This window comes from Leopardus geoffroyi, chromosome E3 (genome assembly GCF_018350155.1).
Source record: "Leopardus geoffroyi isolate Oge1 chromosome E3, O.geoffroyi_Oge1_pat1.0, whole genome shotgun sequence".
Classification (NCBI taxonomy): domain Eukaryota; kingdom Metazoa; phylum Chordata; class Mammalia; order Carnivora; family Felidae; genus Leopardus; species Leopardus geoffroyi.
Window position 1 is genome coordinate 6870978 of NC_059340.1, and position 25235 is coordinate 6896212.

General features: G+C 39.0%; 1 pseudogene; it reads left to right on the plus strand.

The window, feature by feature from the left end:
- The first annotated feature begins 1849 nt into the window (after positions 1-1849).
- The window catches only part of LOC123589665, a 31529-nt pseudogene continuing 8143 nt past the window's right edge, over positions 1850-25235 (plus strand).

Sequence of the window (25235 nt, forward strand, 5' to 3'; positions counted from 1 at the left end):
TCTCTTTAACAAATGGTGCTGGGAGAACTGGACAGCAACATGCAGAAGGATGAAACTAGACCACTTTCTTACACCATTCACAAAAATAAACTCAAAATGGATAAAGGACCTGAATGTGAGACAGGAAACCATCAAAACCCTAGAGGAAAAAGCAGGAAAAAACTTCTCTGACCTCAGCCGCAGCAATTTCTTACTTGACACATCCCCAAAGGAAAGTGAATTAAAAGCAAAAATGAACTACTGGGACCTTATGAAGATAAAAAGCTTCTGCACAGCAAAGGAAACAGTCAACAAAACTAAAAGGCAACCAACGGAATGGAAAAAGATATTTGCAAATGACATATCAGACAAAGGGCTAGTATCCAAAATCTATAAAGAGCTCACCAAACTCCACACCTGAAAAGCAAATAATCCAGTGAATAGATGGGCAGAAAACGTGAATAGACACTTCTCTAAAAAGACATCCAGATGGCCAACAGGCACATGAAAAGATGCTCACCTCGCTCCTCATCAGGGAAATACAAATCAAAACCACACTCAGATATCACCTCACGCCAGTCAGAGTGGCTAAAATGAACAAATCAAGAGATTATAGATGCTGGCGAGGGTGTAGACAAATGGGAACCCTCTTGCACTGTTGGTGGGAATGCAAACTGGTGCAGCCACTCTGGAAAACAGTGTGGATGTTCCTCAAAAAATTAAAAATAGATTTACCCTATGACCCAGAAATAGCACTGTTAGGAATTTACCCAAGGGATACAGAAGTGCTGATGCATAGGGGTACTCGTACCCCAATGTTTATATAGCAGCACTCTCAACAATAGCCAAATTGTGGAAAGAGCCTAAATGTCCATTTACTGATGAATGGATAAAGAAATTGTGGTTTATACACACAATGGAATACCACATGGCAATGAGAAAAAATGAAATATGGCCTTTTGTAGCAACGTGGATGGAACTGGAGAGTGTTTTGCTAAGTGAAATAAGTCAGGCAAAGAAGGACAGATACTGTATGTTTTCACTCTTATGTGGATCCTGAGAAACTTAACAGAAGTCCATGAGGGAGGGGAAGAAAAAAAAAAAGAGGTTAGATAGGGAGGGAGCCAAAGAATAAGAGACTCTTAAAAACTGAGAACAAACTGAGGGTAGATGGGAGGTGGGAGGGAGGGGAGGGTGGGTGATGGGTATTGAGGAGGGCATCTTTTGGGATGAGCACTGGGTGTTGTATGGAAACCAATTTGACAATAAATTTCACATTTAAAAAATAATAATAAATAAATAAAAAATAAAATGTCTTAAATGAGGAAGCACATTTTAGAAAATAGGGCAAAGAAATGATTCATAATCCTACCATCACTTTTTGAACATTCTAAGAATTTTTCAGTTGCAGCTACATCTTACATATCTGTGATCAGCGTGTCTACAATTTTCATCTAATAGTCTGTCATATGCCTTTCATGTGTTTGATATTTCTTTAAAATTATAATTCTTTATGTCTGAGTGGGTGGACTCTCCCTCATAATCTTTTTGTTCGTAGACAATTTACTTGCCTTCAGTTATTTACTAACCTAACTTTCTTTTTGATAATACATAAAAATTATTTAAAATGTCTAAAATACATCAAAAATATTTGAAATATTCTAAACGTACAAAGAATTATGGAGAACTGTAGGGGAAATACCCGGATACACATTCCCTAGAGTTAACAAATGTTCTAATGTTATTTTGAATCATGATGTCAGAGTTTGGATTATGTAACATCAGGATAAAAGTCTGGACTTCCAGGCTGGGCTGCAGCTATAGAACCTGGCATATTAAGTAATCAGTCTTTTTCTGCCACAGGTTTTATGATGGGCGACAGCCGATATTGGCTATCACAGATCCGGACATGATCGAAACAGTACTAGTGAAAGAATGTTATTCTGTCTTCACAAACTGGCGGGTAGGTAGCAGTTTATTTTTAAAGCACTTATTTATTTGCAAAATTTTCATTTTGAAATAATTATAGATTCACTGGAAGTTGTCACAGGAAATCCTATGTCATGTAGCCTTCAAACTATTTCCCCCAAGGAACGTCCTGAAGAACTACAGTACAGTTTGCAAGCACATATTGCCATTGGTTCTAGCTACAGAGCTTATTCACATTTCAGCAGTTTTGTTTACCCATTTATGTGTGTGTGTGTGTGTTGCTGTCTGAACATTTATCTTACATATAGATTAGTGTATCCACCACCACAATCACGTTACAGAACTGTTCCATCACTAAAAGTCTCCCTCTTGCTATTCTTTTTTAGGCACAGTGTGTAGCTTGTCTATTCGTTGTATCACGGTCATCAGCAGAGCAAACATGTTTTTATTTTGATAAAGCCAATTTATCCTTTTTTCCTTTTATGGGTTATGACTTTGGCATCAGGTTTGAAAACTCTTCACCTAGTCCTAAGTCCCAAGGATTTTCTCCAAGTATTTAATTTTATGTTTTACATTTACATGTATAGTTTGATGTAGTTTTATGTTTTACATATATAATGTAAATCTTACATAATTTTATGTTTTACATATAATTCTATTACCCATTTTGGTTTGATTTTTTTGGTGTTAATTGTAAGATGTAAAGTTCAGGTCAAAGCTCTTTCTCTTTGGTTTTGTTTGTTTTTGACTTATAGATATCTGTTTGCTCCAGCACCACTTGAGAAAAGACTGTAGTTCCTCCATTTAATTGCTTTTGCATTGATTATCATTAAAACATCAAAAATCAGTTTGGCCTATGTGTGTGTGTGTGTGTGTGTGTGTGTGTGTGTGTGTGTGTGTGTCTATTTCTCATTCTCTGTTCTGTTCATTGATCTCTGTAACTATCCCTCCACTGGTGTCAGGCTATCTTGATTATTGTAGCCATATAGTACTCCTGGACATCATGTCCAGTGATTCCTCCCATCTTATTTATTTATTTTTTAAGGATTGCATTTTTAAGTAATTTCTACATCCAACATGGGGCTCAAACTCACAACCTTGAGATCAAGAGATGCATACTCCACTGACTGAACCCAGTCAGGCACCCTAAGTTTTATTATTATTATTATTATTATTATTATTATTATTATTATTATTTTAAATATTTATTTTTGAGATAGAGTGAGAGATAGTGCAAGCAGAGGGGGGGTGGGCACAGACAGAGGGAGACACAGAATCCGAAGCAGGATCCAGGCTCTGAGCGGTCAGCACAGAGCCCGATGCGGGGCTCGAACTCACAAACCGTGAGATCATGATCTGAGCTGAAGTCCGACGTTTAACTGACTGAGCCACTCAGGCGCCCCAGGTTTATCATTTTTTTAGAACTACTTTAGGGATTCTAACTCCTTTGCCTTTCCATACAAATTTAGAATCAGCTTATGTATGTTTGCAAAAAATTTTCTGAGATTTTGATAAGAATTAATTTAAACCTATAGATCAATTTGTAGAAAATCTATATCTTTATGAAATCATATCTCTCAATGTGTGAATGCAGTATGTGTTTATTTAGGTATTCTTTGATTCTTTTCATCAATGTGTAGCTCTCAGCACAAGAAAAATATACATGTTTTGTTAAATATACATCTAAAGTATTTCATCTTCTTTGAATGATTATAATTATTTTGTATTTTTAATGTTTTGACATATTCCTATAATTGTATAGAAATGTGGTTGATTTTTGGGTGTTGATCTTGTTTCCTACAACCTAGCTTGGCCCATTTATTAGATGCAGAAGTGTTCTTTTTTATATTCCTCAAGATTTTCTTTAAAAAATTTTTTGACGTTTATTTATTTTTGAGAGAGAGAGGCACACACACAGAGCACAAGCAAGGGAGGGGCAGAGAGAGAAGACACAGAATCTGAAGCAGGCTCCAGGCTCTGAGCTGCTAGCACAGAGCCTGATGTGGGATTTGAACTCATGAACTACAAGATCATGACCTGAGCTGAAGTCAGACACTTAACCAACTGAGATATCCCGGTGCCCCAAGTTTTTCTACATTGACAATACATCACCTGAAACAGGGACATTCCTATTTTTATCTTTCCAGCCTGTATGCCTTTTATTTCTTTGTTTTGTTTTATTGCACTAGCTAGGATTTCTACTACAATGTTAACTAAGAGTGGTGAGAGTGAATATTTTTGCCTTGTTCCTGATGTTAGGAGGAAATGTTCAGTCTTTCACCATTTAAAAATTTAGATATATATTTTTACAACGAAAACTGTACATATTTAAGTGTGGTATTTTACTTTATATATATATTTTTTGAAGTGATTATGGCAAATAAATTAACACATCTGTCACCATCCAGAGTTGCTTTGTGTGTGTGTGTGTGTGTGTGTGTGTGTGTGTGTGTGTGTGTGGTAAGAACATGTAAGAACTACTTTTTAAGCCAATTTCAAGTATATAGTACAGCAGTAATAATTATGATCACCATGCAGTATATTTGGTCTCCAGAACGTATTCATCTTTTAACTGAAAGTTTGTGCCATTTGATTAAAATCTGCCCTTTACCCTCCTCCCCAGCCTCTGATAACTACCATTCTACCTTCTGTTATTGAGCTTGACTTTATTTTTCTAGATTCCACTTATAAGTGAGATCATGCTATACCTGTCCTTCTGTGTCTGGCTTAGTTCCCTTGTCATCTTGTCCATGTTGTCCAGGTCCGTCCATGCTGTTGGAAATGGCAAGATTTCCTTCCTTTTTAAGGCTTAGTAATATTCCATTTTCTTTGTCCATTCATGACTCCATTTACATTTAAAGTAATTTTTAATAGGTTAGGATTTACTATTGTCATTTCAGTAATTCAGGTGTTTCATAGATGAATTATTCTTTCTTCCTGTCTTCCTCTGTGATTTCATGGTATTTTTTTTATAGTGGTATGCTTTGAATTTTTTCTCTTTATTTTTTCTGTATCTACTCTAGGTTTTTGCTTTGTAGTTACCAGGAAGCTTACATAAAACATCTTAGAAGGGCGCCCGGGTGGCTCAGTTGGTTAAGTGTCTGACTCTTGATTTCACCTCAGGTCAAGATCTCACAGTTTATGAGACAGAGCCCCACATTGGGCTCCATGCTAACAGTGCAGAGCCTGCTTGGAATTCTCTGTCTCCCTCTCTCTCTGTCCCACCCTCACTCACATGTATACTATTTCTCTCTCAAAATAAATAAATAAATTTTAAAAATAACCAGATTTAAGACAAACAAACAAATCTTATTGATATAGCATAGTCCCTTGATCTCTGTAGCAATAGATTCTCTGCTGTCCTCTATGTTTTTTTCAAGCCCAGTGATTAATTTTATGACTATTATTCTAAATTGTTGTTCCATTCTGTTGCTTAAATCGTTTTTGACCAATTCATTAGCTGTCGCTACTTCCTGGAGTTCCTTTTGGGGGGAATTCTTCCGTTTCATCATTTTGGGTAATCCCTGTGGTAGCTCCAAACTGCAGGGCACTTCCCCTGTGCTGTCTGGAGTAACTTGTGTTGGTGGGCGGGGCCACAGTCAGACCCGATGTCTGCCCCCAACCCACCACTTGGGCCACAGTCAGACTGGTGTGTACCTTATCTTTCCCTCTCCCAGTGGCAGGACTCACTATGGAGTGGTGTGGCCCCTGTCTAGGCTGCTTGCACACTGCCAGGCTTGTGGTGCTGCTTCATGGGATCCTGCCAAGGGCGTGTTAGCTGGGGTGGATCCGCAAGATGCACAGTAGTGGGAGGGACAGGCTTAGCTTTCTTTGCCATTGGTAGTCCCCTGCAGGAGGGGCCCTGCAGCACCAGAAGGGAGGCAGGCCCGTCAAAGGGATGGATCCACAGAAGCACAGCATTGGGCATTTGTGCGGTGCAAGCAAGCTCAGTGATGGGAACTAGTTCCTTTGGAATTTTGACTGGGGAATGGGAGAGGGAAATGGTGCTTGCCAGTGCCATTGTTCCCCCGCCAAGCTGAGCTCTGTCTTCGGGGCTCAACAATTCTCCCTCCTGGCATCCTCTCACCCTCCCCACTCTCTGAGGCCAGAGCCGTTGACTTTTGGCATTACAGATGTTAAATCCCACTGGCTGTCAGAACTCACAGAGTCTGGCCCCTCTGTTTTTGCAAGCCAGACTTCGGGGTCTCTGTGTTGCTGGGCAGGCTGCCCACCATTGCATGGGCTCCCTCCCACCAGTCCGTGTAGCACACACCGCCTCTCCGCCCTTCCTACTCTCTTCTGTGAGCCTCTCATCTACACTTGGCACCAGAGAGTCTGTTCTGCTAGTCTTCTGGTGGTTTTCTGGGTTATTTAGGCAGATGTGGGTGGAATCTAAGTGATCAGCAGGACGAGGTGAGCCCAGCATCCTCCTATGCTGCCATCTTCCATGATCTCTCCAGCCATTCATCATTGACACGAGGTTAGGTGTAGAGTTTTTCAATGCTCATTATTACTGAGGATGGTGTCCTCTGTTCCTAGTTTGTGAGTTTTTAATATGAATGGGTGTTAGAGATATCTGTATAAACAAAATACAGTTTTGGAAGATGAAAGAAAGATTCAAGCTCGTTGGCTTGATAGGCCAGTCCCAAACTTAGAAACAGAATTCTCTCTCTTTTTCCTTCTGACCTTTTGGGGAAAGTTCAGGGGGAAAGATTTCCATGTAACTGCATCATTTCCTCAGAAATGGCAAATAGATTCCTAATCTTTTTAGTGGTAACTACTATTTTTTTAAATGACCTTATGAAGACATCTGTTTGTGATTTTTCTCTTGCTGTAGACCTGGTCTGAGGCAACATGCAGCTTGCCAGGGCTATCTGTCTATCTTCTACCAATCCAATTCTATTCTGCATAGATTAGGAGAATGAACTAGGTGTTAATCCTGTGTATTCCCCTGGAGGGGTAGTTTCCCTGCCAAAATTTCCCGTACCATATTTAGTTAAAAAGGAGATTGGAATATAAGGGTGGAGAGCACATTAGGTGGCTGGATGTGTCCTTCAGCTTCACAGGAAACTAGGCATTTGAGATAAATATCTATTGAGTATCTGACATTAGGCTTGCTGCTAAGTAGAGAGTCGCTAAATATTTGGTGAGTAATTTATGCCTATTTAACAAATTTTCTAATGTGCAGAGATACCCAAAACTTATGTAGGGCAAAATGTGTTTTGCTTTGACTCTAGTCTTTTGGTCCATTGGGACTTATGAAAAATGCCATTAGTATGTCTGAGGATGAACAATGGAAGAGAATACGAACAGTGCTGTCTCCAGCCTTCAGCAGTGGAAAGCTCAAGGAGGTAAGAAAAGAACTTTCATTTAGGAAGTTAAAGAATTCACCTGGGAACAGATAGAAACTAAGATCATAGTCCATCTCTTAAAGACTATCTCAGTCTGCTAAATTTGGGTTTCCCAAAAATGGTCTTTTAGCTTCATGTCCTGGAAGAGACATGTAAGATTTGTTATTAGATGTCCCTACTGCTTCATGCTTATGAAAGCTGTGTAATTTTAGGTCTTGATTCTTGGATTTAAATCAGGCAGTGTTGTATTTGTGTGTAGATGTTCCCCATCATTGGCCAGTATGGAGATGTGTTGGTGAGGAACCTGAGGAAGGAGGCAGAGAAAGGCAAGCCCGTCACCTTGAAAGAGTAAGTAGAACTGCACCTGCTGGGCTTCTGGTTCTGTCGTGACACTTTCCAGCTGCTGCCACAGAGCCAAATTCCCACTGTTGAGTTAGTCCAGTGAACAAACAGAAGTAGGCATGTGGTGCTACAAGTCCAGTGGGCCACCCAAGAAGAGGTAGCACCCCTCAACAGGCAGGGCAGTCAGGAGAGAGAGGGTCTTCTTTTGTGTACATGAAGCAGGATTAATTTATCTGCTTGATTGTCACCTTGGATATTCTGGAAGACAAAAATACAATTAAGGCTATATATATATATATATATATATATATATATATAGCCTAAATTGGGATATTTTTTAATTATGTAGGATGAGAAGATATAAATTGAGACCGTCCTGGGAAAACTAGTGGCATGTGATCACTTAGCTATGGCAACCTATAAATCAATTTTGGAGTGATTTAATATGTATTTTTCAACGAGTTCTTACATTTTCCAAATATGAGTGTGTCCTTAGGGCAAGCTCAGATTGCTAGAGTTGAGGAAGAGAGGGTCTTTCAGGAGCCTTAGCAGGGGTGTAGAGAAGAAAGGATAACATTCCTGGCAGCACAGAATGTGGTGTTGCTCTTCTGTAAAGTGCTGAAGAGGAATCAGCTCTGAGCATAGATACTGTAGTAAGAGAGGGTCCAGATCAGTTTCACCCTTCTTGACTCCTCTAGGAAGGGTTAATTATTCCACCATTTACTCTGCCCAGACATAGTGCTTATCTGGCTTCTATTGTCCATGCTCAAAACACACTACTGTAATTTGTCCGACTTTAGGTCTCTATCCTTCCATGACTGAGCTCATGGAGCTCAGAGGTGTGTCTAACTTGCCATAGTGTCACCATCACCCTTAGCACAGGACCAACTGCATCACTGACACTTCATGAGCACTTCATGCGTGAGAGTGATTGTATATAGACTCTTCAGATGATCCAGCAGGTGGTTCTGAAAGTGTGGCTCTTCTCTGGACATCAGAATATACATGTACTTCTTGCTGCATGTGTTGGATGAGAATAATAAAGAGGTGCTGATTTTACATACCCATGTCTTTCATCTCTACTCAGTATTTTGGGAGCCTACAGCATGGGTGTGATTACTAGCACATCGTTTGGAGTGAATATTGATTAGCTCAACAACCCACAAGATCTCTTTGTGGAAAATGCCAAGAAGCTCTTAAAATTTGAATTCCTTGATCCATTTTTATTATCCTTAAGTATGTACACTATTGTTTTTTTTTTTCCCCTCTCTTACTTTTTCTTCCCTTCATTCCCTCCTCCATCACCTCTTCCCTTCCTACCTTTTTACAATTTTATTGAAATATGACTTTACATAACTTATAAGTCCCCCTTCAAAGTGTACAATTCAATTTTTATGGCCTCATTGTTCATTGACCATGGAATGAATAAAGAAAATATGGTATGTATATTCAATGGAATCTTATTGAGCCACAGAAATGGAAGGAAATCTTGTTTTTAGACAACATGGATGGATCCTGAGGGCATTACTGTAAGTGAAAAGAGTCAGCTAGAGAAAGACAAATACTGAATGAGCTCAATTAACTGTGTGTGTGTGTGTGTGTGTGTATATGTGTATATATATATATGCGTGTACATATATGTATATGTATATGAGGGCATATATATACATACATATATATGTGTGTATATATATATGTATATGAGGGCATTACTGTAAGTGAAAAGAGTCAGCTAGAGAAAGACAAATACTGAATGAGCTCAATTAAGTGTGTGTGTGTGTATATATATGTATATATATATGTATACGTATATATATGTATATATGTATATATATACATATATATGTATATATATGTATACATGTATATATGTATACACATATATATGTATATATGTGTATACATACATATGTGTATATATGTGTATACATATATATACATACATATATATGTATACATATATATACATATGTATGTATACATATATATACATATATATATATATATATATATATATATATATATATATATATAACAACAGCAACCAAGAACCAGTCAAGGAGATCAGATTTGTGGTTACCAGAGGTAGGGGTGAGGGGGTAGGAATTGAATGAAGGTGATCAAAGGTATAAACTTTCACTTACAAGGTAGATAAGTACTGGGCTGATAATATACTACATAATGACTATAGCTAACACTGCTGTATGGTTTACAAATAGGCTGTATGCATACAAATATGTATGCAGTATTTGTAAATTGCTAAGAAAGTAGGTTCTGGAAGTTCTCATCATAACAGAAAAAAATTTTTTTGTAACTATATGAGAAAATGGATGTTACTAACCATCTCTTTATATATGTATGTCAAGTAATTATGCAGTATACCTCAACTTATACAGTACCATTATGTTTATTATAACTCAATGAACTGAAAAATGGTTTAGGTGCTTTCAAAGATTTGTGCAAATTTTACTGCAATCCATGGTTAGAATATCATCCACTCAGAAATCCTGTAGTATTTTAGTATCACATCCCACAATTCTTAACCCTAAGAGACCACTAACCTACTTTCTGTTTTAATAGATTTGCCTCTTCTGGACACTTCATACAGAGAGTTATATAATATGTGATCTTCTGGCTGGCTTCTTTTATTAGCATAATGTTTTCAAGGTTCATCCTTGTTGTATCATACATTGTTACTTCTTTTCTGTTTTTAATCTTATTTTAGAGAGAGAGACAGAGAGAACGCATGCATGGGGGAGAGGAGAGAGGAAGGGAGAGACTTTTAAGGAGGGAGCACAGATCCTGACTCAGGGCTCGATCCTGCGTCCCTGGGATCATGACCTAAGCTGAAATCAAGAGTCAGATGTTTAACTGACTGAGCTACCAGGAGTCCCACTTTCTTTCTTTTTATGGCAGAATAAGATTCCATTGTATGGGCATACTGTATTTTGTTTATCCTTCCATCACTTGATGGACATTTGGGATGTTTACAACTCTTGGGTATTGTGAATAGTGCTGCTGTGAACATTCATATAAGTTTTTGTTTAAATACCTGTTTTGAACCTTTTTTTAATTACTCAGGGGTGGAATTGCTAAGGTATGTAGTAACTTGCTATATGCTAAGGTAAAATAAGTGTGTTTAACTTAATAAGGAACTGCCAAACTGTTTTCCACAATAGCTACACCATTTACATTCCCACCAGAAGGTATGAAGGTTCTAGTTTCTGACCATCCTTGCCAACGTGTGGTTTACACTTGTCTACTGTTTTGATGATGGTCACCTTAATGGGTGTGAAAGGGTATCTTATTGTGGTTTTGTTTTGCACTTCTCTAATGGCTAGTGAGGTTGAGTTACTTTTTATATGCTTGTTGGCTATTTTGTAACTTCTTTAGATAAATGTGTATTCAAATTTTTGCCCATTTATAGCTCAGTTGTTCATCTTTTGTTTTTGAGTTGTAAGAATTCTCTGTATCTTCTAAATAAAAGTCCCTTATCAAATATATGATTTGCAAATTTATCTCTCAAACTGTAGTTGTCTTTTCACTTTCTTCACAGTATTTTTCTGTAGCACAAAATGTTTAATTTTGATGATGTACAGTTTATGTATTTTTCCTTTTATTTCTGTGTTTTTGGTGTCATATCTTAGAATTTACTGCGAAAGCTCAGATCATGAAGGTATATCCCTTGGTTTTCTTCTAAGGGTTATAAAGTTTTTGCTTTTAGGTTTAGATCTTTGATCCATTTTGAATTTCCTCTTATATGTGGTATGAGGTAAGAGTCCGACTCCTTTTTTTTTTTTTTTTTTTTTTTTTTTTTGCATGTGGCCATCCTCTCTTGTCCCAGCACCGTTTATTGAAAGACAATTTTTCTCTATTGAGTGGTCTTGGAAACCTTGTCAAAATCAATTACCATAAACACATGGGTATAATTTTGGACTCTAAATTCAATTCCATTGACCTTTATGTCTGTGCTTATGCCTGTACCACATTGCCTTGATCATTATGGTTCATGATAAGTTTTGAAATTGGAAGCATGAATTCTACAACTTTATTCTTTTTTTTTTTCAAGAGTGTTTCAACTGTTCTGGGTCCCTACAATTCCATAGGAATTTTAAATTCAGTATGTCATTTTTTTTTTTACAAAGAAGACAGCTAGGATTCTGATATAGAATGCATTCATCTGTAAATCAACTTGAGGAGTATTGCCATCTTGACACTATTAAGTTCTAATCCATGATCTTTGGATCTTTTTCCACTTAAATCTTCTTTATTTCAGCAATATTTGTGGTTTTCAGAGTATAATTTTTGCACTTCTTTTGTTAAACCTATCCCTAAGTATTTTGCTCTTCTTGATGTTATTGTAAATGGAGTAATATTCCTAATTTCATTTTTGGATTTTTTTGCAGTGTATAGAAATATATAGATTTTGTATATTGATCTGGTATCCTGAAACCTTGCTAAACCAGTGTATTTTTTTAAGCTATTGATTGATTTGTTTGTTTGTTTATTTTGAGAGAGACAGGGACAGCATGAGTTGAGGAGAGGGAAAGAGAGAGGGAGAGAGAAATCCCAAGGAGGCTCCACGCTGTCAGTGCAGAGCCTGATGCAGGGCTTGAACTCATGGACCATGAGGTCATGACCTGAGCCAAAACTAAGGGTCGGATACTTAACTGACTGAGCCACCCAGACATCCCTAAACCGGTGTACTAATTCCAATAGATTTTAATGCATTCTTTCAGATTTTCTATGTATGACATCATGTTATGTCTTTTTAATTTAAATTTGAGGATTTAGAGAAGATGGCAGCATAGGAGGATGCTGGGCTCACCGCACGTCCTGCTGATCACTTAGATTCCACCTACACCTGCCTAAATAACCCAGAAAACCACCAGAAGACTAGCAGAACGGAGTCTCCGGAGCCAAGCGCAGACAAGAGGCCCACGGAAGAGGGTAGGAAGGGCGGAGAGGCGGTGCGCGCTCCACGGACAGGCGGGAGGGAGCCGGGGCAGAGGGGCAGCCTGCCAGCCAAGCAGAGCCCCGAGTCTGGCTGACAAAAGTGGAGGGGCTGGACGGAGTGTGTTCCAACAGCAAGAGCGACTTAGCATCTGGGAGGTCATAAGTTAACAGCTCTGCTCGGAAAGCAGTAAGGCTGTAGGACAACAGGAGGGAGAGTTGCTGAGCCCTGGGAGGACAGAGATCAGTTTGACGGGGAACAAAGGCGCTAGCCAGTGCCATCTCCCTCGCCCATCCCCCAGCCAAAATCCCAAAGGGAACCAGTTCCTGCCAGGGAACTTGCTCTCTCTGCGCAAACACCCAACGCTGTGCTTCTGCAGAGCCACCCCTCCGGCAGCGGGTCTGACTCCCTCCCGCTGCCACAGGGCCCCTCCTGAAATGGATCACCTAAGGAGAAGTGAGCTAAGCCTGCCCCTCTTGCCCCCATGCACCTTGCCTACCCACCCCAGCTAATACGCCAGATCCCCAGCATCACAAGCCTGGCAGTGTGCAAGTAGCCCAGACGGGCCATGCCACCCCACAGTGAATCCCGCCCCTAGGAGAGGGGAAGAGAAGGCACACACCAGTCTGACTGTGGCCCCAGTGGTGGGCTGGGGGCAGACATCACGTCTGACTGCGGCTTTGCCCACCAACTCCAGTTATACACCACAGCATAGGGGAAGTGCCCTGCAGGTCCGCCGCACCACTCCAGGGACTATCCAAAATGACCAAACGGAAGAATTCCCCTCAGAAGAATCTCCAGGAAATAACAACAGCTAATGGACTGATCAAAAAGGATTTAAATAATATAACAGAAAGTGAATTTAGAATAATAGTCATAAAATTAATCGCTGGACTTGAAAACAGTATAGAGGACAGCAGAGAATGTCTTGCTACAGAGATCAAGGGACTAAGGAACAGTCAGGAGGAGCTGAAAAACGCTTTAAACGAAATGCAAAACAAAATGGAAACGACAACGGCTCGGATTGAAGAGGCAGAGGAGAGAATAGGTGAACTAGAAGATAAAGCTATGGAAAAAGAGGAAGCTGAGAAAAAGAGAGATAAAAAAATCCAGGAGTATGAGGGGAAAATTAGAGAACTAAGTGATACACTAAAAAGAAATAATATACGCATAATTGGTATCCCAGAGGAGGAAGAGAGAGGGAAAGGTGCTGAAGGGGTACTTGAAGAAATAATAGCTGAGAACTTTCCTGAACTGGGGAAGGAAAAAGGCATTGAAATCCAAGAGGCACAGAGAACTCCCTTCAGACATAACTTGAATCCATCTTCTGCACGACATATCATAGTGAAACTGGCAAAATACAAGGATAAAGAAAAAATTCTGAAGCAGCAAGGGGTAATCGTGCCCTAACATATAAAGGGAGACCTATAAGACTCGTGACTGATCTCTCTTTTGAAACTTGGCAGGCCAGAAAGGATTGGCACAAGATCATTACTGTGCTGAACAGAAAAAAATATGCAGCCGAGAATCCTTTATTCAGCAAGTCTGTCATTTAGAATAGAAGGAGAGATAAAGGTCTTCCCAAACAAACAAAAACTGAAGGAATTCGTCACCACTAAACCAGCCCTACAAGAGATCCTAAGGGGGATCCTGTGAGACAAAGTACCAGAGACATCACTGCAAGCATAAATCATACAGACATCACAATGACTCTAAACCCGTATCTTTCTATAATAACACTGAATGTAAATGGACTAAATGTGCCAACCAAAAGACATAGGGTATCAGAATGGATAAAAAAACAAGACCCATCTATTTGCTGTCTACAAGAGACTCATTTTAGATCTGAGGACACCTTTAGATTGAGAGTGAGGGGATGGAGAACTAGTTATCACGCTACTGGAAGTCAAAAGAAAGCTGGAGTACCCATACTTATATCAGACAAACTAGACTTTAAATTAAAGGCTGTACAAGAGATGAAGAAGGGCATTATATAATAATTACAGGGTCTATCCATCAGGAAGAGCTAACAATTATAAATGTCTATGCGCCGTATACGGGAGCCCCCAAATATATAAAACAATTACTCACAAACATAAGCAACCTTATTGATAGGAATGTGGTAATTGCAGGGGACTTTAACACTCCACTTACAGCAATGGATAGATCATCTAGACACATGGTCAATAAAGAAACAAGGGCCCTGAATGATACATTGGATCAGATGGACTTGACAGATATATTTAGAACTATGCATCCCAAAGCAACAGAATATACTTTCTTCTCGAGTGCACATGGAACATTCTCCAAGATAGATCACATACTGGGTCACAAAACAGCCCTTCATAAGTATACAAGAATTGAAATCATACCATGCATACTTTCAGACCATAATGCTATGAAGCTTGAAATCAACCACAGGAAAAAGTCTGGAAAAACTCCAATAGCATGGAGGTTAAAGAACACCCTACTAAAGAATGAGTGGGTCGGGGCACCTGAGTGGCACAGTCGGTTAAGCGTCCGACTTCAGCCAGGTCATGATCTCACGGTCCGGGAGTTCGAGCCCCGCGTCGGGCTCTGGGCTGATGGCTCAGAGCCTGGAGCCTGTTTCCGATTCTGTGTCTCCCTCTCCCTCTGCCCCTCCCCCGTTCATGCTCTGTCTCTCTCTGTCCCAAAAATAAATAAACGTTGAAAAAAAAATTAAAAAAAAAAAAAAAAGAATGAGTGGGTCAACCAAGCAATTAGAGAAGACATTAAAAAATATATGGAAACAAATGAAAATGAAAATACAACAATACAAACTCTTTGGGATGCAGTGAAGGCAGTCCTGAGAGGGAAATACATTGCAATCCAGGCCTATCTCAAGAAACAAGAAAAATCCCCAATACAAAATCTAACAGCACACCTAAAGGAAATAGAAGCAGAACAGCAAATACAGCCTAAACCCAGCAGAAGAAGAGAAATAATAAAGATCAGAGCAGAAATAAACAATATAGAATCTAAAAAAACTGTAGAGCAGATCAACGAAACGTAGAGTTGGTTTTTTGAAAAAATAAACAAAATTGATAAACCTCTAGCCAGGCTTCTCAAAAAGAAAAGGGAGATGACCCAAATAGATAAAATCATGAATGAAAATGGAATTATTACAACCAATCCCTCAGAGATACAAGCAATTATCAGGGAGTACTATGAAAAATTATATGCCAACAAACTGGACAACCTGGAAGAAATGGACAAATTCCTAAGCACCCACACGCTTCCAAAACTCAATCAGGAGGAAATAGAAAGCTTGAACGGACCCATAACCAGCGAAGAAATTGGGATGAGTTATCAAAAATCTCCCAACAAATAAGAGTCCAGGACCAGATGTCTTCCCAGGGGAGTTCTACCAGACGTTTAAAACAGAGATAATACCTATCCTTCTCAAGCTATTCCAAAACATAGAAAGGGAAGGAAAACTTCCAGACTCATTCTATGAAGCCAGTATTACTTTGATTCCTAAACCAGACAGAGACCCAGTAAAAAAAGAGAACTACAGGCCAATATCCCTGATGAATATGGAGGCAAAAATTCTCAATAAGATACTAGCAAATCGAATTCAACAGCATATAAAAAGAATTATTCACCATGATCAAGTGGGATTCATTCCTGGGCTGCAGGGCTGGTTCAACATTCGCAAATCAAACAACGTGATACATCACATTAATAAAAGAAGAGATAAGAACCATATGATCCTGTCAATCAATGCAGAAAAGGCCTCTGACAAAATTCAGCAACGTTTCTTAATAAAAACCCTTCAGAAAGTCGGGATAGAAGGAACATACTTAAAGATCATAAAAGCCATTTATGAAAAGCCCACAGCTAACATCATCCTCAATGGGGAAAAACTGAGAGCTTTTCCCCTGAGATCAGGAACACGACAGGGATGTCCACTCTCACCGCTGTTGTTGAACATAGTGTTGGAAGTGCTAGCATCAGCAATCAGACAACAAAAGGAAATCAAAGGCACCAAAATTGGCAAAAATGAAGCCAAGCTTTCACTTTTTGCAGATGACATGATACTATACATGGAAAATCCAATAGACTCCACCAAAAGTCTGCTAGAACTGATACATGAATTCAGCAAAGTTGCAGGATACAAAATCAATGTACAGAAATCAGTTGCATTCTTATACACTACTAATGAAGCAACAGAAAGACAAATAAAGAAACTAATCCCATTCACAATTGCACCAAGAAGCATAAAATACCTAGGGATAAATCTAACCAAAGATGTAAAAGATCTGTATGCTGAAAACTATAGAAAGCTTATGAAGGAAATTAAAGATATAAAGAAATGGAAAAACATTCCCTGCTCATGGATTGGAAGAATAAATATTGTCAAAATGTCAATACTACCCAAAGCTATCTACACATTCAATGCAATCCCAATCAAAATTGCACCAGCATTCTTCTCGCAGCTAGAACAAGCAATCCTAAAATTCATATGGAACCACAAAAGGCCCCAAATAGCCAAAGTAATTTTGAAGAAGAAGACCAAAGCAGGAGGCATCACAATCCCAGACTTTAGCCTCTACTACAAAGCTGTCATCATCAAGACAGCATGGTATTGGCACAAAAACAGACACATAGACAAATGGAATAGAATAGAAACCCCAGAACTAGACCCACAAACGTATGACCAACTAATCTTTGACAAAGCAGGAAAGAACATCTAATGGAAAAAAGACAGTCTCTTTACCAAATGGTGCTGGGAGAACTGGACAGCAACATGCAGAAGATTGAAACTAGACCACTTTCTCACACCATTCACAAAAATAAACTTAAAATGGATAAAGGACCTGAATGTGAGACAGGAAACCATCAAAACCCTAGAGGAGAAAGCAGGAAAAGACCTCTCTGACCTCAGCCGCAGCAATCTCTTACTCGACACATCCCCAAAGCAAGGGAATTAAAAGCAAAAATGAACTACTGAGACCTTATGAAGAGAAAAAGCTTCTGCACAGCAAAGGAAACAACCAACAAAGCTGGAAGGCAACCAACGGAATGGGAAAAGATATTTGCAAATGACATATCAGACAAAGGGCTAGTATCCAAAATCTATAAAGAGCTCACCAAACTCCACAAATAACCCAGTGAAGAAATGGGCAGAAAACATGAATAGACACTTCTCTAAAGAAGACATCCGGATGGCCAACAGGCACATGAAAAGATGCTCAACGTTGCTCCTCATCAGGGAAATACAAATGAAAACCACACTCAGATATCACCTCACACCAGTCAGAGTGGCCAAAATGAACAAATCAGGAGACTATAGATGCTGGCGAGGATGTGGAGAAACGGGAACCTCTTGCACTGTTGGTGGGAATGCAAACTGGTGCAGCCACCCTGGAAAACAGTGTGGAGGTTCCTCAAAAAATTAAAAATAGATTTACCCTATGACCCACCAATAGCACCGCTAGGAATTTACCCAAGGGATACAGGAGTACTGATGCATAGGGGCATTTGTACACCAATGTTTATAGCAGCACTCTCAACAATAGCCAAATTATGGAAAGAGCCTAAATGTCCATCAACTGATGAATGGATAAAGAAATTGTGGTTTATACACACAATGGAATACTACGTGGCAATGAGAAAGAATGAAATATGGTCCTTTGTAGCAACGTGGATGGAACTGGAGAGCGTGATGCTAAGTGAAATAAGCCATACAGAGAAAGACAGATACCATATGTTTTCACTCTTATGTGGATCCTAGAAACTTAACAGAAACCCATGGGGAGGGGAAGGAAAAAAAAAAAAGAGGTTAGAGTGGGAGAGAGCCAAAGCATAAGAGACTCTTAAAAACTGAGAACAAACTGAGGGTTGATGGGGGGTGGGATTGAGGGGAGGGTGGGTGATGGGTATTGAGGAGGGCACCTTTTGGGATGAGCACTGAGTGTTGTATGGAAACCAATTTGACAATAAATTTCATATATTGGAAAAAGAGAGAGAAAAAAAAAGAAATCAAACTAGTAATCAAAACTCTCCCCAAAAACAGAGTCCAGGGCCAAATGGCTTTCAATGGGAATTCTACCAAACATTTATTTATTTTTAACTTGTTTTATTTTTTATTTTTTTTATTTTTTTTCAACGTTTATTTATTTTTGGGGGGACAGAGAGAGACAGAGCATGAACGGGGGAGGGGCAGAGACAGAGGGAGACACAGAATCGGAAACAGGCTCCAGGCTCTGAGCCATCAGCCCAGAGCCTGACGCGGGGCTCGAACTCACGAACTGCGAGATCGTGACCTGGCTGAAGTCGGACGCTCAACCGACTGCGCCACCCAGGCGCCCCTTATTTTTTATAAAAGAAACAGTCTTTTCTGTTTTGTCCCCCTCCCTGTTTTTATATTATTTTTTCCCTTCCCTTATGTTCATCTGTTTTGTCTCTTAAAGTTCTCATATGAGTGATGTCATATGATATTTGTCTTTCTCTGACTGACTAATTTCATTTAGCATAATACCCTCCATTTCCATCCACGTAGTTGCAAATGGCAAGATTTCATTCTTTTTCATTGCCGAGTAATACTCTGCTGTGTATATATACCACATCTTCTTTACCCATTCATCCATCGGTGGACATTTGGGCTCTTTCCATACTTTGGCTATTGTTGATAGTGCTGCTATAAACATGGGGATGCATGTGTTCCTTCGAATCAACACACCTGTATCCCTTGGATAAATGCCTAGTAGTGCAATTGCTGGGTTGTAGGGTATTTCTACTTTCAGTTTTTTGATGAACCTCCATACTGTTTTCCAGAGTGGCTGTACCAGCTTGCATTCCCATCTACCAAACATGTAAAGAAGAGTTGACATGTATTATCTTGAAGCTGATTCAAAAAAATATAAGTGGAAGGAAAACTTCCAAACTCTTTCTATGAAGCCAGCATTACCATGATTCCAAAACTAGACAAAGACCCCACTAAAAAGGAGAACTACAGACCAATTTTCCTGATGAACATGGATGCAAAAATCCCCAACAAGTTACTAGCCAAGTGGATCCAACAATATATTAACAGACTTATTCACCACGACCAAATGGGATTTATACCTGGGATGCAGGGCTGGCTCAATATCCGCAAAACAATCAATGTGATTAATCATATCAATAAAAGAAAGGAGAAGAACCACATGATCCTCTCAACAGATGCAGAGAAAGCACTTGACAAAATATAGCAACTTTCTTGATAAAAACCCTCAGAAAGTAGGGATGGAAGGATCATACCTCAAGATCATAAAAGCCATATATGAAAGACCCACCTCTAATATCATCCTCAATGGGGAAAAACTGAGAGCTTTCCCCCTAAAGTCAGGAACAAGACAGGGATGTCTACTCTCACCACTGTTATTCAACATAGTATTGGAAATCTTAACCTCAGCAGTAAGACTACACAAAAGGATAAAGGCATCCTAATTGGCCAGGAGGAAGTCAAACTTTCACTCTTCCCAGATGACATGATACTCTATATGGATAACCCTAAAGATTCCACACAAAAAAAACTGCTAGAATTTATTCATGAATTCAGCAAAGTTGCAGGATATAAAATCAATGCACAGAAATAGGTTGCATTCCTATACACCAACAATGAAGCAACAGAAAGAGAAATCAAGGAATCGATCCCATTTACAGTTGCACCAAAAACCATAAAATACCTAGAAATAAATCTAACCAAAGAGGTGAAAAATCTATACACTGAAAACTATAGAAAGCTTATGAAAGAAATTGAAGAAGACACAAAAAAATGGAAAAATATTCCATACCCCTGGATAGGAAGAACAAATATTGTTAAAATGTCAATACTACCCAAAGCAATCTACATAGTCAATGCAATCCCTATCAAAATAATGCTACCATTCTTCCCAGAGCTAGAGAAAACAATCCTAAAATTTGTATGGAACCAGAAAAGACCCTGAATAGCCAAAGCAATCTTGAAAAAGAAAACCAAAATAGGAGGCATCACAATCCTAGACTTCAAGCTATATTACAAAGCTGTAATCATCAAAACAGTATGGTACTAGCACAAAAACGGATACTCAGATCAATGGAACAGAATAGAGAACCCAGAAATGGACCCACAAACGTATGGCCAACTCATCTTTGACAAAGCAGGAAAGAATATCCAATGGAATAAAGACAATCTCTTCAGCAAATGGTGCTAGGAAAATGGACAGCGACATGCAGAGGAATGAACCTGTACTGCTTTCTTACACAAAAGTGGACCACTTTCTTACACAAAGGTAAACTCAAAATGGATGAAAGACCTAAATGTAAGACAGGAAACCATCAAAGTCCTAGAGGAGAAAGCAGGCAAAAACCTCTTTGACCTCAGCCGCAGCAACTTCTTACTCAACACGTGTCTGGAGGCAAAGGAAACAAAAGCAAAAATCAACTATTGGGACCTCATCAAAATAAAACGCTTCTTCATGGTGAAGGAAACAATCAGCAAAACTAAAAGGCAACCAAAGGAATGGGAGAAGATATTTGCAGACGACATATCAGATATAGGGTCAGTTCCAAAATCTGTAAAGAACTTATCAAACTCAACACCCCAAAAAACAAATAATCCAGTGAACAAATGAACATAAGACATGAATAGGCAATTCTCCAAAGGAGACATCCAGATGGCCAATTGACACATGAAAAAATGCTCAACATCACTTATCATCAGGGAAATACAAATCAAAACCACAATGAGATACTACCTCACACCTGTCAGAATGGCTAACGTTGACATCTCAGGCAACAAAAGTTGTTGGTGAGGATATGGAGAAGGAGGATTTCTTTTGCACTGCTGGTGGGAATGCAAACTGGTGCAACCACTCTGGAAAACAGTATGGAGGTTCCTTGAAAAATTAAAAATAGAACTACCCTATGACACAGTAAATACACTACTAGGTATTTATCCAAGAGATACAGGTGGTTTGTTTCAAAGGGGCACATGCATGCCAATGTTTACAGCAACACTATCAACAATGGCCATAGTATGGAAAGAGCCCAAATGTCCATCAACAGATGAATGGATAAAGAAGATGTGGTCTATATATACAATGGAGCATTACTCGGCAATCAAAAAGAATGAAATCTTGCTATTTGCATTTGTGTGGATGCAACTAGAGAATATTATGCTAAGCAAAATTAATCAGAGAAAGACAAATATCATATGACTTCACTCATATAAGGAATTTAAGATACAAAACAGATGAACATAAGAGACAAGAAGCAAAAATAATATAAAAACAGGAAAGGGGCAAAACATAAGAGACTCTCAAATATAGCAAACAAACAGGGTTGCTGGAGGGGTTGTGGGAGATGGGATAGTCTAAATGGGTAAGGGGCATTAAGGAATCTACTCCTGAAATCATTGTTGCACCATATGCTAACTAACTTGAATGTAAATTAAACAATAAATTTTTTTAAAAAAATAAATTTAAAAAAAAAGAATTAAGGCTGAGTTAAAAGGACTAAAGTCAGGAACTTTCTCCTGAGCTAGGAGGCATGACACGAGAGTGAGAAGGCAATTTTTTGCCCAGGAAGCTGTGTTGAAAAGCCAGAGAACCTGAGGATCAGAGTGGGAAAGAACCAAAAATCAGTTTAACATGATGGCTGAATTCCTGTCAGTGAAACATCCTGTTCTCCCACATTTGTAGCTGGATGTTTTTGTTCACTGATGACTGAGACAACACTAGTCAGACTTCTGGATGTAAAAGAGCCATATTCTCAAAAAATAAGTTATGTGCTCTACCCCTGATATATTTCTGACTTCACAAGTGGTGTTTTGTCATTGAAATTTCTCTTTCTACTTCCAGCACCAAGTGGATTTGCTTCAGCTCATGATTAACTCCCGGAATTCCAAAGAAATGGACACCCATAAAGGTAAGCAAGGAGATCCTCAGAGGGCCAGTGATGGGGAAGCTCAAAGTGGTTTTGAGTGCAGAAAGTTTTGAAATGTGCAGAAAGATTTCCAATGGATGGAATTTCTGCACATGGAAGAAAGACACATGTTCAGATACAAGTGGTAGCAGAAGCACTCTCCGGAAGCCCACAGCCTCAGGTTTGTTCAAAGCTTGAAAGGCATCGATAGATGCCTAAGCTGTCAGTGGTCTGCCACAAGGGAGCTTGTTTCCAATGTGAATCCTCTGGCCTACTCCAGACCCACTGAATCAGAACCTCTGTCTGGAAATTCACATCAAGGCTTCATCACACCAGGAGGCACATGGTGCCCATGTTGGTGACCGGCACTTGGAACACCTGATTAAAGTTGTGATAACTAGCCTTGGGTACTGTAAAGTTTTTTATTCCTTTTGTAAATAAGAAGTAACTGGTGCTGGCCACCTTTGTGACTATATAAATACTGTGTTTTTCTTCAAACTTTTACTTACTACTTATATCGTCCATGGATGGTACTTGACTGAAACCATTATTAGCATGATGGCTTCAAAATAGTGACTTTCCAAATCCATCATTTCTTCTATGTTTATGAGTTAATGTTCCATTATTAGGGTGAGCTCTGCATTCTTAATTATTATTTTATTTATTTACACATGTCAGCATGATCTCATATATTACTAACTTAGTCTCTTACATTGTTTTTTATTGAGATCCTCAATTCTCTCAGTTTGTCCTCTGGAAGCCCTTTCTAGTGGGTTACTCTGTGTTCTTTTTTTTCTTTCTTCTTCTTTATTTAGGCTTTTAATAGACTTTATTTTTTATAGAAGTTTGGGGTTCACTGCAAAACTGAGTGAAATACAAAGAGATCCCATATTCTCCCTGCTTCCACCTACAGTCAGCATCCCCCATTATCAAAATCCCTCACCATATGGTACATTTGTTACAATAAATATACCTAAAATGACACAGTATTACTGCCCAAAATCCATAGTTTACATTACAGTTCACCCTTGGTGTTATACAGTCTATGGGTTTTCAAATACGCATAATGTCTATCCACCATTACAGTACATAGAGTATTCTGTATCCTTTTCCCATATCATTTTGTGAACATTTTCTTGCATTCTGGTATGAGACATTCCAGGTTTCTCCTCTGTTTCCCCTAATGAAGCCCTGGAATCAGCCATTTCTCCAAGAAGCCCTGTTTCCTTTTAGTGAGAATGGTATTTAGAAACCAAAATCTGGGGTCTAGGAGTGCTCCTTGCCACTCCTAGTAACCAGAGGGTTTCTTTGCCTCTGTTTCCTCTCAGTGGACCAAGATAAGAACATCAAATATATTTACACAGGACTGATAAATGTAATCATTTCATTCTATCCATAACCAGTAATGTAATTATGGTCTCTGTGTCTGAAAGAAAAAAAGAGCCTAGATGTAGTTTGTTTCTATGACAGAAATAATACCTTTATGGTTAAAGGATGGGCTTACTCCGTCACACCACTATATATCTATGTTTCATTCTACCACTTTCTGTCACTGAAGAACCAAATCTTATATTTAATTTAATTAATTAAAGTTTAAATATAAATAGGCACATCTGGCAAGTGGCTAACATACTATACAGCAGAACTATAAAATTCGATTATCATGGAGTTCATGGCAATCAGGGGAAAGAATCTAATAGTTGAATCTATCCACAGCAGTATCACAGAAAGTATGCCTGGAAAATCAGAACTCTGTAGACCTTTCTTACCCTCCTTTTGTATTATTTTTAGTTGTGAATTTCATGTCTTTGGCAGATGCCATGTTAATTTCAGTGCTCTAAATATCTAAAGGTCCTAATATAATACAGTTCTGATCAAACAGATTAGAGACTAACCATGCTTACTGCCAGGAGATATCCAAAGGGAGGTCAACTCGTATTCAGAGCGGGACCATTCGCTAAGGAAGGTGACATTCAGGCCATGTTTGAACAAGCATTGCTAATTCCACTCACTGTATTCTGTTTGTCTATATTTCATGCTGGCCAATGTCCTTCTATTGATCATTGTTTCTCTTACTGTTTTAATGTGGTTGATTAGACTAGCACCAGACACTACTCTTCTAGCTTTTTGTCTGTGTTGTAGTTTCTGTACATATCTGAGATCACCTGTTGGAAGAGTTGTGTCTCAGGTTTTCTATTAGCTGAGACCTCTGGAAGGTATAATCTGTGCTTCTCAAGCTAGATTGTGCACACAGATCATCAGATATTGTAAAGCACATATTTTTCTAATAGTTCTAGGGTGAGGTTTGAGATTCTGCATTTCTAACAAACTCCCAGATGTAATAGATGCTGCTGGTCCATGGGCCACACTTTGAGTAGTAAGAGTTTATCTTAGCCCAATATTGGGCTTAAGTTCTTGAAGATATGTTTAGGTGAAAGATCATTTATTTTCAGGACAATTAAGCCTTATCATTGTAAACTCTCTCAAAAAAATCAAACTGTATGTTAGGTAGAAGAATGTAAAATTATTCCTCAGGGATAGTGCTACTAAGGGGCAAAGTAATTTTAGACTCTCTGGGAACAGACTGATAACACTATGCACGTTAGACAGAAATGCCATCTCCTGAAATTACCCACTCTGTTGGTGGGGATGGTGGCATAAACAGAAACAGTTGGCCAAGAATAGTATAGGCCTTGGGAATTACCAGATCAAGACAACTTTTGCCTCTAACTCTGTAAGATAGACATCAGAGTACAAACCACTCCCGG